Below are 16,811 nucleotides of genomic sequence, written 5' to 3'. Positions count from 1 at the left end.
TAATATCTGAATTCCCAAGACTTTAAATCTGCATTTGTTTTGAATGACAATTCTCTTCCTTCCATGCAAAAGCCATGCTATAAGTTAGAGGATCTGTTCGTATGACAAAAGGAACAGTAGCTGACTAGTGGGAGGGTAACAATGTATAACTGATGTCTCAGAAAGGGAAAGCATTTTGGATATTAAAAAACAGCTGCAAAATTACAGTAAGACTTCTTATTTAAATTTTCTAGAGCCAACTTTCCAATACTGAACTATAGATATACAATTTTTTCTAATAAGAGTGAAAGAAAACATAGAATGAGTAAGTGATTTGAGGAGATCCACCAAAGGGGATTAAAACAACAAACAGCAGCAAAGGAACAAATCGTTTAAATATGGTAACATGCTGGAGAGATAATTTTTGTCAACCATCAAGTATAATGTGACATGAATGTTATTTCTGGCAATAAGGATCCATAAATAGCATCATCAAGCACATGTTGTTGTGCCAGAAAAAGCCATTGCCAATTAAACAAATACAGCCCTTTCTTCTTCCCCCTCTTCCCTCACTATATTCAACAGCTCCATAATAAGGAAAACAGCCCTGTATTTTAACTAGCAGCAAAATTCTACTTAGAGAGTACCTTCCTGAAACTTCTTACAACACAGGTCAAGTAAAAACCATGAGGTTTATCTGGGACAAAACTGATCTTTCACACCCTTTGGGTAAGACAGACACCTTAGAATTTATTTTGATTTCATCCATCATATTTCACAGCTCCAGAGACCTTAAGAGCCCATTACAACTTCACTACCGTAAGAGAGCAGCATTTACCAGACCTTGAAGTTGCTGGACCTCACCTGAATCAGAATTAATGATACCTACAGAAGAATAGAAGGGAGGACCTCAGCAAGAAATCGGAGTCCTCGCTTACTACTCAACAATAAGCAAATGAAGTCACAAATCCGCTGAAGCACCATGACAGTTAAAAAGATGAGTAGAAAGCCTTACCTACAGTTTGCCTTCCATGTTTCTAAGCTGTTCCACTTAGATATACCAGAGTTACCTTTTGACAGATGAAAACATAGGGAAAAACTTTTCTAAAGTAAAGGAAAATGAGTGTACTGGGGGTAGAAACTAAGCGTATTTCAGTATTTGAGAACCATAGGTGCTTCTAAAACAATGAGTTAACTCCATACAGGAGCAGCACACGTAGGCCAGAATTTCCAAAACCATACAAGATCATTAAATAACAAAATTCTGTAATAAAACAAGCCCTAAGGTGAATTAACCTCATCAAGGCTTTATGTAACAGGCTTTTTAACAGGCTAATTGCAAACATTAGGCTTGTGAAGACATTTTATTACATTTAACTAACACAGGTAAAAAAAAATTAGTGATGCTTAGATGCATGTTTACAAACATGTTAAGGATTTCACTTTGGACATAAGTGAATTGAGTGCTTTGAAACTTCACCGTGAAGGCTCACAACTGACCAATCAAGTCTATTCAAATGGAAATACACTGGCACTGTAACAGTTCATTTACTTTTTGCTTCATTTACCAGGGGCAGAAGGAAGGGTCTGGGCTTCAGATCATATACAGCTGCACTTCCCTGCTGAATAGCCTGAGTAGGCAATACTGCAGAAAAGCATTTCAATGTAAGGAAACCATTGATCTTGCAAATACTTTTTATGCCCTAAAAAGTCATTTATGCTCCAGCAAGCCTGTTCTAAATCAACACAAAGTGTTCGGTTTTAATCCTGTGTATGTCGCAAACAAGTACTCTCCAAAGATGATGATCTACTTTGCGTACACTCGCCTTGAATGATTTTTCTCTTCAAGTGATTTATGGTTCTCTCTCTTGCAAGGCTTCATTTCCTAGAATTCTTAAATGGTTCCATCTCAGTCACTTCCAGATTGTCGAAAATAACACTGTGTGGCACATTAGATGCTTTACTTAATTTTGTGATCTTTGGAGACTCCACCCTTTAGTCAGGTTTAGTCCAATGGTCTACAAGCACCCAGTCCCCTTCAACCCTGCACCAATTCAACAGCATCAGAAGCACAGTTAATACCTGTGTTTTCCTTCACATACCCTCCTTACTCTTTTGCAAACATCTCCTGCCTTAAGTTAACTTGGCAAAACCCACTCTGCAGAGAACCAGAAAAGGCTTGGAAACAGAGGTCCCTCTTTTACTTGTCAGAGATCAGTTTGGCATAAATGAGTCATACGGCTGTCAACATTTAAAAAATCCACTCTAATACAAAGTCAAGGCATTTACAAGAAGGCGTTTTAAGTCCAAGTATCATTCTCTAAGTCTGTGGGAGACCAGTCTCCATGAGCAGAAAGACTCAGTAATATTCCTCACTGCACACAACCAGAAACACTACCAGAAAGTAGTACTGAAAGCAGATTTCATGCTACTGTTGCCTTAACTGGCTATCACAACCGGCCAAGCTGAACGAGGATCATTTAAAGTTGTCACGAGTACATAACAAGCTCTATAGGGAGACAAAAGAAAACTGCTAGAGTCAATTTGTTTTTTTCCTCCAAACTTCTACTGTTGCCTATAGATAATTATTTGTAAAAGTGTCCAGCATATCTAACTCTGCTTTAAATTCAGATGTTAGTTTGCAGCAAAGTCACTGCCTTTTAGTTTACTGAAGACAGGCTGAAGTTGCAATAGTTACTTTTATATCAGCTTTTAATAATTGTCATCACATTTATATATAGCTAAACATAAATAAAACATTCAGACTTGCAGACATGTTACATCACTTGAAGATGTCATTGAGTTATGACTACAAAAATCCACTGGATCCAAAAATATTCCAAAAAGATTAAAGATCTCATTAAAAAAAACTTTACATAATCGGAATGACCGTATAATGGACAGCAACACTTGGAAATGCAAATGCAAAAGTGTAGATTAGTACCATTTTAGCACTCCTGGACAAGGAGAAGAAAGCTATTTTGCTAACATATCCATTCAGTTCACTCCACTGCATGAATTTCCCCTTATTTACAAATTGTGTGGGCAGCCTTTAAACTAAGCAACCTTCCCTTCTCACATACATATTGCTTATATGGTGACACAGCAAAGCAGCACATTAAAATGTGAACTAAACCAGTTTTTCATTTTTTTTCCCCAAAATTCCTGTAATGTGCATGCCGTTCACACTCCCGAATGGATGTCCTTAATTTACTCCTCAGTTTATTGCTAGTGAGCTCCTTTGAAGTCTCCTAGTAGCTGCTAGGAAGTTCACCAGTTTGCCATAACAAAATTCCTTTCTCAAGTAGCTTTAAACTACTTTAAGCTCAGTCAATATTCAAGTCTCAAGAAGAAAAGAAGAATATAATTACGCACAATTTTTTCCATTATTATGGCACCTCTGCAAAGCGACTACAAAAGGGTACCCAATGTCATAACTTTACACTGCCTTCCTACAGATGCAGATAACTCTTTTAGATAAATGTCAGGAGAGAGAGGAGGAGGAGGGAAAAAAAAAAAAGTCAGGCCCGTCAGTCAATACATAACCTATATATACAGTGCAGTGTTTGCATATTTCTGCTGAGGCACTTCCCAACACAACAAAACACACTGCATCAGTTGATGAACACAGGCTAGTATCATTATGCATAGAAAGCAGTACTTAACTTGCAATATCCCACCTAGCATATTAAAGGCGGCTAACGCTTACCAATGCCTTTTCAAGTCTGAACTGAATATACTCTGTATTCTTTTAATAGGTATAGGATTGCTCCAAGTGACCAATAAGCAAACGTTTCTTTGGGAAATTCCTGGACGAACAAAGTTACACACAGAATTCTGCTTTTGTGACCACCCCTGGACTGCAATGCCTCCGATAGCAAGTTACACTTCCTTGTGAAATAAATCGCAGCTCGTTACTGAGTCATGTCGCTCACCTTCACGAGAAGCAAAAATGTCATGGACTAGAAAGAATAAATCTCTCTGCCTAACAGTACATTTCTTTTCTGCTCTACTGTATTTATCACTCATGGTTCCTATCTAGTATTTATGTCACACAGTTACGAGATACGTAGCCAATGTTCAGATACGTCTTCAATTCTGCAGACAATGCCATCACCCTGAGGGTAAGGGTCAAACTCCACTCTCACGTCAAAGCAACGCCTCAGAAGCCCAAAGGCAAACGCCTCAGAAGCCCAGATACCGTAAACAAAACTGGAGCAAGTAGCTTCATATTTTGGAGACTAGCCAATAGTTTGTCCACTGTGCTACAATAATCAAGAAGAGTAAATAAATCTTCATGACTACTGGAAGAAAGTAAGTTATCTGCCATTTTTTGTGCAGGTATCAACTCTCAACATGAAGAACCAAGACTCTTGAAGCCAGACGATTAAGTTTAGGGAGCTTTTATATTTCCTTCACCAAAGTACGTTTTTCTAGGCAGACTATATATGGTCAGAGAGCATCATCCAGCTGCTGCACACACTTTAACACAGCTCTCCACATTAACACAACTCTGTTGCTAGAAGCAACACTGGCCAATAATCAAAGAAAAGTTAGATCAAGGTGAGGTTTACTTGCAAGAAATGATCTTGAAAAACAAATATCTTATTTTCAGTTAAGGTTCTGGTTCTAATGTCATGATACCTCAAGACACTTTGTGACATCAGTAAAATAACCTGACCGAGTCAGTGACATGACTCCTAGGAGTAAAATAAAGCTGAATAACCACTTTTGCTTTTGCACTTGGAAAGACTGTTTAATTTCAAGTTATAAAACACAAAATAAGGTCATAGAGTAAAGCTGTATCTTTACACTTAGTTCAAAAGGCTTTGTTTTTTCTTTAAAAGACCGTCAGTCATTTAATACAAAAAAAATTATGAACAAGTACATATAGCTCATTTGCTGAATACATAACACACTGGTTAGTGCGTTTTGTTAGCAAAAGCCATTAAAAAGAAAACCGTGAACTGATTTAGGCAAACAGTCATTTAAAACCAACTACTCAGTTTCAGCTTGTGTCTAAGCAAAAGAATGAAGAGCTCAGTAGAGAGTTATTTTGTGGGCTGCAATATTCATTAAATGCTTGCTCCTGGATTTACTGGCGCACTTCAGTCCAAGGAAGGTTGAACCCTACATGACAGGTCCACACAGGGTTAGCGTCCTGAATAAAGACGTCCATAAAGCACATCTAACTATCCCCTGCAAATAAGGAGTGAGAAAGGAGAGTCCAATCAGGAGCCCACAACTTCTGGATGATCTCAGAAAAACAACAGCTACAGTCACAAAGTTTTACTTCAACGTTTCCACAGCAGCTAACCCTGCCAAAATTATCCCAATTTTTCAGAATAGTTCTCTTTTCTAAGCTTCCATGTATCCAGTGAAGGATAACTTAACACATTCCCTTACACCAACTGTGTTGGTGGAGCTTCCTCCAAAATCCATGGATTAACATTTTGAAACCCTCCAAAAATAAAATTTGTGTCACATCAGTAGTTAGGATGCAGACAAGCAACATTTTTGATACTAGAATCTGTCATTTTTTGGCAGGGAATGATTGTTTTAATCTTTCTCCAACCTAAGAGTTCAGCCTGTTAATACACCAGATATTGCTCCAAACAGCTTTTCATCTCCACTTACAAGCTGCTGCCACTTATTTAGAAAACAAATAATAATGGTAATTTCATGCCATACCTAAAGGATAAGGTTAGGTTCCAAACTAGGCCACACAAACACCTTGCAGAAAATATTTAATCCTTTAGGACAATTTCTTATTTAAAGCAAAACAATTTTCTAGTTGTACAACTGAAGCGTGGCTTTTAAACACTCAGGAAAAGCCTTGAATTATTTGAGAGTCCACATACAGAAGGTCTGTTTTGAAACTTGACATAAACAGGTGCTTATAACTTTAAGTAGCCATGTAAGACATTGCTGTAAAGTGTTTTTGTGTCATTAGGACTCATGGTTATTACCCAACACTTGTTGTGTTCCATTTGATGCATATAAGCACTCCCCTTGCAGGTAACATTACTGCTCAGACATTCTAAAGATCCACCTCTCAGCTTCTAATGGCTCAAGAACTATGGACATCGCATCTGTCAAGTAAAAATATCACTTAGATTTGCATGCAAACGATGACAACTTCCCTTGAATATTTCACAGGTCGCTTAAAGCAATACTCCTTAAAAATAAAAAACACCCTCACTTTGCGCATGCAATTTCTATTAGAATCCCCACTAATAAATAAATGAATCTTCTCTCAAACAATAAAAAAACACCACCTGAAATCTCAGACTCTTGACCAAACAGACCCCAGAAGTTGATATACAATCTGTGGGTTGTTTGAAACCCAATGCAAGAGAATCTCATTCTTTTTGATACAAACGTTATCTGAGGAGAGATTTCAGAAAGAACCGATGGCTTCCAGACTACAAAGTCCTCGACTCCGAGAACCTCACATCTTTTGGTCTCCTCTATGAAAGAGGCAATAGCAGAATAGCTCATTGTCCCACATCAGAGCCACTCAGAATTTTACTTTTCCTGGCACTCATGCTTCCTTATTGGTTACACCCATGGATCTGAATCTACTCTGAATGGGAAGCACAACTTAAGATGACAATGTAATTGTGTAATTACTGCAACCTGCTCACTGTCCAAAACAAACCAGCCTAAAAGAAACCAAAGGAAAACAGAAAGCAGCTGACTGTGTTTCATGAACCAGAGCACTGGAAACAGTGGAATAATGCAAACAGGATATTTTTCTAGTAATATTATCCGGTGCCATAGAATTTGTCAACAGTTAAAAGAAACATGCAGATAAGCATTTGCTAGCCGGTGCTCATTTCTTCCCCCTGCCCCCATCTTACCCTGTGGTAACATTGTTCTGGGAAAGCAGTAGCAACCATAGACGATGTTATTCACCATTTAAAACTAACAGTGTAAACAGAAACTTTATTACGAGGCAACTGGAGCATGTTAGTAGTTGCTACCGGTCTACTGTAAGTTTATGACCACAGAAAAATACAACAGGAGCGGCATCTCAAGTTTGCTTTAGTTCCATCCTGAAAGAGAAACTCTGTTCAACCTCCAACGCCAGCCAAGGTTGAAGCCAGGCCAAACATGAATGCGTTTCCTTTGTGCTAGGTGCTTCAGGGAGAACCCACCACAGCTACTCGCAACTTTTGGCCAACAGCAATCTGAGCAAGTTTAAATTGCTGTTTTACAGAGTGAGCTAAAAAAAAAAAAAAAAAAAAAAAAAAAAAAAAAAAAAAAAAAAAGCAGTAATTCTCACTGTTTCTTCAATTCAGTGAAGTAAGGAATGTAAGCTCAAAATTAAAAACCAGACTCCTTATCCTCTAACATGCAGCACTGCAGTAAGTGTATGTCTTGCTTATTTTCTCTCCTCCCAGCATGCAAAGGCTTATCTGCAGTAATATTTTTGAAGCGCTGCTGTTCACGGAGCCATTCTCATGTAACAGTTTATTCAAGTTACTAAAAAGGGAAAACACGATGAATATTTCTCCATTTTCTTATCACACACATTTAAGATTTTCCCATGGTGAACAGTGAACAAAACCTGTCTGCACATCAAGTTGTATTTGGTCTTTATTGTACATCACCATCATGAAGAGCTCAGTAAGCCAACATTATGCTCCAAGTACTATTTTCACAACTCCTTTGAACACAAAAATCACTGACTACACCCTACTAAATAAGTTTCCGCCAAAAATTGCTTCTTTGACTCATAATGAAAAAGCTAGTAGCATATACCCTAGTCAAAGTGTCTTTCACATAATACTTAAAGCAAGCCATACTTTGGCATGAAATTTAAGTTATCATGGGAAACATATTATGGTCTTTCTTTAAGCAAATACACCACCAAAACAACCTGGCAACTAGCAGATGACATAATACAGAATCCCAGAGCAGTTGATGTTGGAAGGGACCTCTGGCAATCATCTAGTCCAACACCCCTGCTCCAGCAGGCTCACCTACAGCAGGCTGCCCAGGTCCATGAGTTCTGAATATCTCCAAGGATGGAGACTCCACAACTTCTTTGGGCAACCTGTTCTAGTGTTGAACCACTCTCACAGCCTTTCCTGATACGAGAGATTCTCCAGGCCCTTCATCATGTCAGTGCCCCTCCACTGGACTTGCTCCAGTAGCTCCATCTCTCTCTTCTACTGGGGAGTCTGGACACTGGACACAGTACTCCAGGCGTGGCCTCACCAGGAATGAGCAGAGGGGAAGCATCACCTGCCTTCAGCTGCTAGCAGCGCTGTTCTGAAGGCAGCCCCAGAGACCACTGGCCGCCTTTGCCACAAGGACACATTGCTGGCTCATGGTCAACTTGTCCACCAGCACTCCCAGGTCCTTCTCTGCAGAGCTGCTCTCCAGCAGGTCAGCCCCCAGCCTGTACTGCTGCAGGGGGTTATTCCTCCCCAGGTGCAGGACTCTGCACTTCCCTTGATTGAACTGCATGAGGTTCCTCCCTGCCCATCTCTCCAGCCTGTTGAAGTCCCTCTGAATGGCAGCACAGTGCTCTGCTGTATCAGCCACTCCTCCCAGTTTTCTAGCCTCAGCAGACTTGCTGAGGGTGCACTCTCTCCCTTCATCCAGGTCACTGAGGAATAAGTTGAACAGGACTGGAGGCAGGATTCACCCCAGGAGGACACTGCTAGCTAAAGGCCTCCAATTAGACCTTGTGCCACTGAGCACAACCCTCAGAGCTCTGCCCTTCAGCCAGTTTTCATCAAGGGCTGCCCTTGGTGAGGCGCTCCATGACCTCACAAGGCAGGCCCAATGGGACCGCTGCTGGCCAATCAGCTTGCTGTGCTAGTGCTGACATCACAGTCAGCACCCCTGCTGGCTCACTGTTACCCCGCCCACAAGCTCCCCTCTCTCCTGGGCTCCTCCTGCCTCTCCCCTTTGCTCTGGCTCTGGGGGTTTCAGGGCCGCCTCCTGGGCGCTCTGGGCCCGGGTGGGGCCTGTCACCACCCAGCTGCTCCTGCCCGCTGCTCACTCTCTGCACGGGGAGGCCTCTTGCTCCCGGCCCTCGGGCAAAGTGCCCGAGTGTGTGAGGGTCCCTTGGAGGTTGGAGGTGCCTCTGCAGGGGGGTCAGCAATGGTAGTCCTTTACACACCGCTCAGATCACATCCCAGCTGCTCTGTCGCATACAGAGCAGCCTCCATCCTCTTCTTCCCTATCAGTCTTTCCTGATGAACTTGCACCTGTCCATCACAGCTCTCCCGCCACACAAGCTGTCCCACCACATCTCAGTTACTCCAGCGCAGTTGCAGTTGTCTGACTGCATGTGGAGTTCTAGTTCCTCCTGATGGCTTCCCAGGCTGTGCCCATTTCTGGGCATACACTTGGGGTGGGTGGACCCTCTCCTGTTGCCATTGGTCCAGGTCCTTCCCTTGTTCCCGTTACCCTGCACCCTCTGCTATTGAGCTCTCTGGTCCACTACCTCACTTGACTGCGCAGCACAGTCTCCCTTCCCTGTCCTTCCTGCTTTAAAGCTCTCTTCACCATGGGGGTCTCCACACCAGGATGCTCTTGCCCACATTGTCAGGGGAAGCCTGTCTCTCTCCAGGAGACTTCAATTCCTCCAACCATTTGGCTTTGGCTGTAGAAACCAAAGCCTTGCCAGCAACACCAGCTGCGCAGCCTAAGGATGTCCCTCAGGCCCTGTTTGCTCCTTCTCAAGCCTTCCCTGCACTGGCAGGATTCAAGAGACACCAGCTGAGCCCCTGTGCCCCTGCACCTCACCCCCAGAGTCACACAGAACCACGGAATGGTGGAGTTTGGAAGGGACCTCCAGAGATCTAGTCTACCTGCCCTGCTCCAGTGGACTCACCTACAGCAGGCTGCCCAAGACCCTGAGCAGGCGGCTTTTGAACATCTTCAAGGACAGAGACTCCACAACCTCTTTGGGCAACTTGTTCCAGTGCTCAGTCACCTTCACAGTGTAGAAGTTTTTCCGTATGTTCAGACAGAACTTCCTATGTCTCACTCGGTGCCTGTTGCCTCTCGTCCTGTCACTGGGCACCATGGAAGGAGTCTGGTCCCATTCTTTTTACCACCTCCCTTCAGATACTTGCACGCATGGTAAGATTCCCCCCTCAGTCTTCTCTTCTCCAGGCTGAAGAGTCCCAGCTCTCTAGCCTTTCTTCATATGAGAGACTCTAGTCCCTTCACCACCTTAGCAGCCCCTCACTGGACTCACTCCAGTGACTCCATCTCCCTTCTACTGGGGAGTCCAGCACTGAAGCCAGTACTCCCTGTGTGGCCTCACCAGAGCTGAGTATAGGCGAGAGATCACCTGCCTCGAACTGCTGGCAATGCCCTTCCTAATGCAGCCCCGGATGCTGTTGGCTGCCTTTGCCACAAGGGCACATTGCTGGCTCATAGTCAATACCCACAGGTTACATTTCAAAATATCCCCTGCATTAAAGTGTTTTCATCCTTGCCATCTGAAATGATCTCAAAACCAACTTAATGCTGCTTCTTCTCAATTGAAACCTACCCTCCCAGCCAGGACAGAGCCATCCAAAGCCACAACAGACAGGCCCAGCAGGTGACCACTGGGTCCCTGTGTGGCCAATAGAGCTCTCCAACTGAATTCGATGCATTTCTGAGCAAGGGGAGGAAGTTGAAGAAGCCAGGCAAATGGTACTCCAACCTTTGCTCTTAAGAAAAACTCTCCCACACATAGAGACCTGAAATGCTCATTGGGTGGCACATGTAGCCCTTTTATACAGAGCTTTGCTTTTGTCCTTTTATAACACTTCAATAGCCAGAGAAAGCAATATGCCAATGAGAAGTTTTATTGTCAACTCTCCAGTGCCACACGTTCACTGAAGGACTTCTACTCATGTCTCCCTTTATGGAGTCATGATACACTTCTATGAAATCTTGGAAAAAGCCAGAGCACTCTTCCAGAAGCCAGAACTCCTCCTGTCAGAGGAATAGGACTACACTAAGATGAGATACCACAAAAAGAGTCATGCTACTTTAAGGACAAGTGACAGTATGAGATACTAATTGGACTTTATTGCCAGTGCTTTGAAACAGCCTTTATTCTGATAGACCAGAGGTTTAGGCTCAAAAATAGCAAATGTCTCAAAGCACTCTGCAGTTAGCCAACCCTGAGATAATTATCACTACCAGATTATATCAGTGCAACCAAAAAAAGTTTAATATGAGGCTTCTGTATACATACAACCTCAAAGGTATTTTTTTGTGAAGAAGTTGCATTCAAAGGGCATCAGCACAGGTTCAGCATTAACATTAAAAGCTCTGTTTTCAAGCAGTGTTTCTCTGCCCTAATCTAATGAAATAATTCATTCACAAATGCAAGCAATATTTACTGAATCCCTGTGTGACCTTAAAATAAAAGTCATTGTTTTTCGGTATCTGTAAAGCAGACTGATACTTATTTTAAACACTTAAGTGCATCTTCCCTCCCTCTTTTCTTTGCAAAGAAAGTACGTTATTTTCACAGCTGAAAACAATAATTTCTACACATGCAAACATTTCCAAATGACAAATGTCTGATTATCACCAAGACTCTCAACCGTTATTTTGTTGGTTTTTGCTAAACAACCGTCTCCAAAGAGGGTGAAATGTAAATGTGTGTAAGGACACCTTTTTACAGAGGAATCTCTCTTCAAAGAATTTACACTTTTTCCAAAAGCATAATTGATATAGTTCATATTTGGCACCCTACTGTGCTCTGCTCTTCCTAGGACAGGAAGACAATACCTATACTCTTAACACCTGGAAGAGAAGCACAAACATCTTTCAAAATTTTAATCTATTGAGCAACAACAATCATACTTTTCTCAGTAAGTTTCATAAGTTAGACAATAAAATAATCTTTTTTTCCTGAAGATTCTTAAAGGCTGAATTCTGCTAACTGAAAAGAGTAGTGCTGGTTTTAAACAGGATCTCCTCCTCTGCTGACTCTAAAGGCATTCTTTAGCTACTAACAGGCAGCAATCGTGTAGACAAAGATTACTTAGAATAAGTCGAATCTTTTCTCGCAAATCCTGTGCCCACCCAGATGTAAATATTCTGAACCTCATTCATATCAGAGCAATTGCAAAAGGTTCCAGTATTATTCCAATGCTGAAAAGCCTGAATAACTTGGACAGCAGGTATCGAAGGTAATGGCTAGAAAGATGGAAACATTTTTGGTGAAGAAAAGCACAGAAGATCGTAAAATAAAGATCAGTTAGTACCAAGGGAAAAGCAGAGTACATGCAGCTCGCCAGAAAATGTTCAAGAGATTACATTACACAGAGCTTTCTTCACTGCTTGGTGTTTCACCACAGTGCAAGGACTTCTTTCTTCAACTGCTAGTAGAACTAAAATTTGATTTTCTTAAAATCAATTGAACAGAATGATAACAAACTGAATACAGGTAACAGCCTACATAATCATAAAGGGTTGCTTTTCAACTGAACAGCAGTGAACACAACTACTGCATTTTCGCAAAAGGTCTTTATATGTTCCAGGTACAACTTTCCAGGTGTAGCCAGCTAGAAAGAGGATAGATAAGACTGTTAGTCCCCCAACTGCAGTAGCAACTGAGGGAAAAAGAGCTAAATGATTTTCCCATCAGGAAGCATCACGGCAAGCTGGTGGACTGAGCCCTTGTGCCTGAAATCCTATGGGTAACAACCTACTCAAAAGCAGATGAATTGACCATGACAAAAAATAATTTAAAAAAAAAAAAAGGCAGAAGTATGGTAGAACTTTTCTTGTCGGCTCAGTTTTACGGCCAGCACTCCCACTGGGAATGAGACATGCCTGGCTAAAGTCTTCTAGCGTTTTTATCCATTTCTTGACAGCAGCTCTGGTTCCCTGAGACAATCTGATTATTTCCATACTTGGCTTTGCCCAAAATCCATCTGAGAAGAATGAAACTTCACAAAGTGGATTCTTCAGACACCGGCTCACGTTTCTTCACAGAGCTGTGCTGTCTTCTCTTCAAGTACCCTTGTGTAGCCATGAAACTCTAGCTGCAACCTGTAATTCACCTGTATCTATTTGAAACACACTGTAGGTAACTATCTACCTTATGGGACTCAGCCCAGATGACTGGAGAGAACCAAAGCATGCAACACTGAACTGTAACTATCAAATTCTTACTTTAAAGAATTTAGCTTGGGTAAACCTAGCTTGAAATAATTTTTTTGTGCTTCTGACCACTTCTACGCCCTCCAAAATTAAACTGGAAAGTAAACAGCAGTACAGGCTTCTGTGTGCTAACCCCGTTACCCACAGCTGAACGAGACCTAAGGTTTTGGGCTACTTTTTTTTTGTTAACTGTTCTACAAATATAGTGTAAACAACGAACTTCTAAGCAGCACCCACTCCAAAGCATGATAAGGACAGGCTTTTCTAATAGACCATTGGAAAATATGATTTTGGAACTGAAATACATCAGGTCTGCGTGAAGTTACTTCACAGTCAAAACATCCTACTTGTCTCCTTGAACTATCAAACACGGGCTTTTCAAGTTATGCTGCAACTATGTTGTTGACATATTTTGCAGATATTTTACTTCCTAACAGATCCATCCTAATTCACAAACACCAAGAGAACAAGTGGAAAAACAGCCCCTCATAAGTTAGTGAAGGCTTCTTGCACTGAACTACCAATTAGCAAACAGGTAATCAAATCTATGCAATCCCTAGTGCAAGTATAGTTCTACTGGTATTAAACTGCACACTGGTATAAGCTACATACTGAGGTTCTCTTCCCAGTCCACTTGCTACTCACTTTAAATTGTTGTCCCTTGAAATACTGGAGGCTTTTCTTTTCTCAGGGTTAAATCCAACTTTGAATAAAAGCAGCAAAGTATACGTGCCCTGCTGCTCTAGCAGGGGAGTTCATTTGTCAAGGAGCTGTTGTCACGAAAATCTAAAGCTCTTCATCTAAACTTATAGTATACAGTGCAAAACACACAGATGCACGTTTTGGTAGAATCAGCAGCTCTGAATTTCCCGCTTGGTTTGCGCACAATGTAGTTTACAATTGTAAAGTCCTACTTGCTGCTTTATTTCTTCAGGACAGGTATTAACTGATGTTCTCCAACCTACAGTAGTGAGTCACCAAGTACAATACTCAAATTGCTCCAAAAACATCTTCCTCACCTACAATTGTCTAATGACATTGCTTAAAATTCCACTAATCAAATACCTAATACCTCTGTTTCTTTCATGGAATAGGAGACCTTTATGATTTCACCCTGAGAAAGAAGCTAGTTCAGAGGCTGACTCATATTTGAAGAATCACAAAGGAGAACTTAGGTAGTTGTGAGCTTCCAATCCTTAAAGTCTGCCCATCTATTTATAAATAAATTTTAATCTTCTGAAGGACTGAGCACTAACATAACCCATTTTTCTAATGGGAAATTTAGGAAGACTCAAGTGAAGATGCAGCAGTGTTCCTTTCACAGGATGAATTCACATCTATGCCTTCTCAAAACAAACACGTCAATACTTCCTGTGCTTTCCTGACCTTTGGTATAGTCCGTATATTGATTATGATTATCTTGGGTCACTCATCAAGCCATTGTATAGACTCACAGGTTAAGTCTACCCAAAAAAGGGTATTTCCAAAGCTTCCACAACCACTTACTCTCAATATCCTTAACTACTAATTAAAAAAGCCCCATGACCTCCCATTCCAAAAGGATCTCTGTTGTAAAGTCATACCTGTGACAAGCGGTCCCAAGCAAGGGAACGTATTCACAGTGGATGTCGACTCACTCCACAGCTGGCACAAGGATACGTCACTGTGGGAGGCAGAACAGCTACAGACATCTGACCATTTATTGTGACCATGAAAGCAGTACGAGATTTATGTGCAGGGTGCCAAACTACCAAGAAAATTAAGAGATGAAAGCAAAATAAAGTTACACTACAGAACTTGCACTGTTAAGAAAATGCTTAGGTTTTACCCAGCAGTACTCCATACAATCCCACAAAACTGTCACCTCCAAACAAAACCAGGCAGAACAATGATGGTGAGGCAGCACCACCTCTGCCCTTTTGCTGAGAAATCTAGCTTTACATAGCTCCACAAATTCCTGCATAAAAGGAACAATAGATGCAGAGAGAGAGAGGCAAGAAGCAGAAATGCCACAGGGGAAGGGCTCCCTCTGCTCAGACACCAGCTATCACTAAATTCCAAGCTTAAAAAGTAAAAAAGAAATCTTTGTGCATCAAGGTTAGATCACAGTTAATAGTTCATGTGTCTGTTTAAAGAAGTGGGAGAGGAGGGATGGATCGTGGGGGGGGGGGTGGTAACAGGAGAGTTAAACCCTCTCCACTTTGACTTTTCACAAAACCTCACAGCAAAGGATAATGAGAAACAGCACAAAAGTTGCAGACTGAGGGAAAAAGAGGGGGGTAGGTATGCACAGGAAATTAAATTAATTTCTATGGGTATAAAACGGAATGTGAACAGAAATAAAGTTGCGAATTTTAAGGATTCAAAAGGACACAACTAAGTTCAGCAAGCATGTGAGATACAAGGTATAGGGAAACACAGGCAAGGACATGAAGACAGTGAAAAGAAAGTTACATTATATTCCTCAGAGCCAAATTTAAATACCTGAAAGCAAGGTTGTGCTTTCCAGAGAGAACTTTTGGTAGTGATGTGAACGAAAAGGGAAAATTCAACATGTGGAACCATTCAGTAGTTTTACACAGTTGGTAATGGTCTTCCCCACCCTAAGTACCCTATGCAAGCTCCAGTGGAATTAATTCCAACATATTTACAGGCAGGTTACTAGCCAGAGGACATATCCTAACCCAGTTAGGATAAAAGCTGGACTTTGGGAGAACTTAACAAGTCTCCTCCACTCTGTCCTATAACAATGCCTCTGTAGGATTCAGGAGCTCAGCAGATACTCCATTCTCTTCAGCTTCATATTCCTGAGTCATGAAAAAGATCATTACTCCTTTTGTTTTCTTGTATGCTGAGAAGGCTAGCAGGATTGCCAGCAGTACCTAGCTGTCCATTCTGTGGCACAATTATAGATGTACACTCACACATACCAGCAAAGGAACAATTTTCAGTAGACAAACACGCTGATGGACCATACCTCACCCAGAGATGCACCCAGAAAATGAAATGTTCTTGCACAACAGTTGACCCTCATATCACTGACCAGGCATGACTAAATCTACTAGAGTGATTCTGCACTCTGCATCAAGCCAAGACTCCTGGACCTGTAATTAAGTTAGCATCCAGGGCCTCTTCCACCTCCTCATAAACCAGTATAGCAAAGTAACGAATGTGTTCTCAAGAAGTGCAAGTTCTTGAATTGTAAACAAGGCACTTACACACTGCTACTTACCAGTGGGACTACTCTCAGACTGAAGATCAGTTAGGGCACTTAAAAACCTCACCAAACTAAAAAAAACATGCCCACACGCCACAAAGCCATCCTAATTTTCTTCAGATTCTACTTGAACCAAAATATGAATGCACAGAATCCCCAAAGTTATGATACAAGTAAAAGACAGTAACATTGGAAAAAATGATGAAATTGGAGCAACACAGCTAAACATCTCTGGTCCATTTTTACTACAGCGATGAATAATGAAGTCCTTCTCTAGACAGGTTTGTATGTTCAAATAACATGCTGCAATTATTCAAGGGTCCCCTGATGAGAAGTCTTTCCTTTGTCAGATAAGAAGGAGAGGGAGCACAGGAAGCATCAAGCTCTCCCCCCTTTAAGCAGGGGAGGACATGTTCTCTTTTTAACTCCTGAAAAAATATTGAGAAGTGATGAATTAGCAGTATCCATGCCC

The 16,811-nt window shown here is 41.5% G+C and overlaps 1 protein-coding gene across 1 annotated transcript in view; it reads right to left on the bottom strand.

Annotated features, from left to right (window-relative positions):
• The window catches only part of FBXL7 (F-box and leucine rich repeat protein 7), a 203,826-nt gene that overhangs the window by 107,583 nt on the left and 79,432 nt on the right, over positions 1-16,811 (bottom strand). The gene's annotated exons all lie outside the window — the stretch shown is intronic.

The sequence above is a fragment of the Dromaius novaehollandiae genome, chromosome 2 (genome assembly GCF_036370855.1).
Source record: "Dromaius novaehollandiae isolate bDroNov1 chromosome 2, bDroNov1.hap1, whole genome shotgun sequence".
Classification (NCBI taxonomy): Eukaryota; Metazoa; Chordata; class Aves; order Casuariiformes; family Dromaiidae; genus Dromaius; species Dromaius novaehollandiae.
The sequence above is the reverse complement of the archived record's forward strand: the minus strand, read 5'-3'. Positions and strand labels throughout refer to the sequence as shown.